Raw genomic sequence first — 2,727 nt, 5'->3', positions numbered from 1 at the left:
TCCTCCAAAGGTACCACTGCTGAATCGTCCACCAGGCACTTCCGCAGCTGGGAGACGTGGAAAGTGTTGTGGATCTGACAGAGTTCGGCTGGCAGGTCCAGCCGATATGCCACCTTGCCCACTCGGGCTGCAACCCTAAACGGTCCAATATACCTGGGACCCAACTTGCCCCGTTTCCTGAATCGGATGACGCCCTTCCACGGCGACACTTTCAGGAGAACCATATCCCCGACCTGGAACTCAAGGTCTGATCGGCGCTTATCGGCATAACTCTTCTGCCGACTCTGAGCAGTCTGAAGCCTGCTCCGGACCTGCTGAATCTTCTCTGTCGTCTTGAGCACTACTTCGGTGCTCCCCATGACTCTCTGTCCAACCTCGCCCCAACATATCGGGGTCCTGCACTTCCTCCCGTACAACATCTCGAAGGGAGGGCGGTCAATACTCACGTGATAGCTGTTGTTATATGAAAACTCGGCTAAAGGAAGATAGGTATCCCAGCTACCACCAAAGTCTAAAACACACGCCCGCAGCATATCCTCCAGAGTCTGGATGGTCCGCTCGCTCTAGGCATCCGTCTGCGGGTGAAAGGTTGTACTAAAATGCAGACGAGTACCCAGCTCGTCATGAAACTTCTTCCAGAACCTGGAAGTGAACTGCACATCCCTATCCGAAATCACTGAAACTGGCACCCCGTGCCGTGCCACCACCTCTCTGACGTAGATATCGGCCAATTTCTCGGCCGAGATGCTCTCCTGAATCGGGATAAAGTGGGAGCTCTTGGTCAATCGATCGACGATGACCCATATCGAATCCACTCCCCGCGCGGTCCTGGGAAGCTTGGTGATGAAATCCATCATGATGTCTTCCCATTTCCACAGCGGGATATCCAACGGCTGCATCTTGCCGTGCGGTCTCTAGTGTTCGGCCTTGACCTTCCTGCAGGTCAGACACCGCTCAACGTACCATGCTACATCCCGCTTCATGCAGGGCCACCAATAGTCCAGACGAAGATCCCTATACATCTTCGTTGCCCCTGGATGAATGGAGAATCGGTATTTGTGCGCCTCCTCCATCAGAACCTGGCGCACGCCTTCGAGATATGGAACCCACACCCTGCGGTGTAATGTCAATAATCCTCTGCTGTCATAGTCGAAGGAGGAAACCTGTCCCACAATCCGCTCACTCTTCCGATGTTCCTCCTTCATAGCCTCCTGCTGAGCCTCCCGGATCCGCTCCAAAAGCGGAGTCACCACTGTCATCCGCATGCAAATATCCCTGATCGGCGCCGCCTTGCGGCTAAGCGCATCGGCCACCACGTTGGCCTTCCCCGGGTGATAAAGGATTTCACAATCATAATCCTTTACCACATCAAGCCACCGACGCTGCCTCATATTCAGATTTGGCTGGTCCATGAGGTACCTCATACTCTTGTGGTCCGTGTAAATCGTACAGCGAACCCCATAGAGGTAATGACGCCAAATCCTGAGGGCGAACACGACAGCCCCCAACTCCAAATCGTGTGTCGGGTAGTTCGCCTCGTGAGGCTTCAGCTGCCTCGACGCGTAGGCGATGACATGCCCTCTCTGCATCAATACCGCGTCCAAACCTGAGATGGACGCATCGTAGTATACAACAAAATCCTCCATGCCCTCTGGCAAGGCTAAGATTGGCGCCTCGCACAATCTCTGTCTCAGTGTCTCGAATGCTGCCTGCTGCTCAGGCCCCCAACGAAAGACCATACCTTCCTCGTTAACCTGGTCAGGGGTAATGCTATCTTGGAGAAATCCTGGATGAATCTCCGATAGTAGCCAGCTAATCCTAGGAAACTCCGAATCTCAGATGGAGATTTCGGAACCTCCCATCTCATCACGGCCTCCATCTTGGCCGGATCCACCGAAATCCCGTTCTGGTTGACAAGGTGCCCAAGAAACTACACCTCGCGCAACCAGAACTCACACTTGGAGAACTTAGCATACAAGTTCTCCCTTCTCAAGGTCTCCAAAACCTCCCGCAAATGCTCCTCATGCTGCTCTCGCGTCTTGGAGTAAACCAAGATATCATCTATAAATACTATCACCGAACGGTCTAACATCGGTCTACACACGCGGTTCATGAGGTCCATGAACGCGGCAGGAGCATTGGTGAGCCCGAAAGGCATCACCACGAACTCATAGTGGCCATAACGTGTCCGAAATGCCGTCTTCTGCACATCCTCCTCTCTGACCCTCACCTGGTGATACCCTGAACGCAAATCTATCTTGGAGAACAAAGATGCTCCCTGAAGCTGGTCAAAGAGGTCGTCAATCCTCGGGAGTGGGTAGCGGTTCTTCACCGTTACCTTATTCAGCTCCCTATAGTCGATACACATCCGATGCGACCCGTCCTTCTTCTTCACAAACAGAATCGGGGCTCCCCAGGGTGAACTGCTCGGTCTAATGAAACCCTTGTCTAACAGCTCCTGAAGCTGTGTAGACAACTCCTGCATCTCAGGAGGAGCCAACCGATACGGTGCCTTGGCTATCGGAGCCGTACCAGGGACTAGGTCGATCCTGAACTCCACCTGTCGCTCTGGAGGTATCCCAGGCAGCTCCTCGGGGAATACATCCGTGAACTCTCGTACTACGGGCACATCGCCCACCGTCGCCTTACCCGCCTCCCGGGTGTCCATGACATATGCGACATATGCTGCGCAACCCTGCTGAAGGTAACGCCTTGCCCTCGCTGCCG

Source organism: Lactuca virosa, chromosome 4, assembly GCF_052849685.1.
Source record: "Lactuca virosa cultivar CGN04683 chromosome 4, Lactuca_virosa_CGN04683_v6, whole genome shotgun sequence".
Lineage (NCBI taxonomy): Eukaryota > Viridiplantae > Streptophyta > Magnoliopsida > Asterales > Asteraceae > Lactuca > Lactuca virosa.
The sequence above is the reverse complement of the archived record's forward strand: the minus strand, read 5'-3'. Positions refer to the sequence as shown.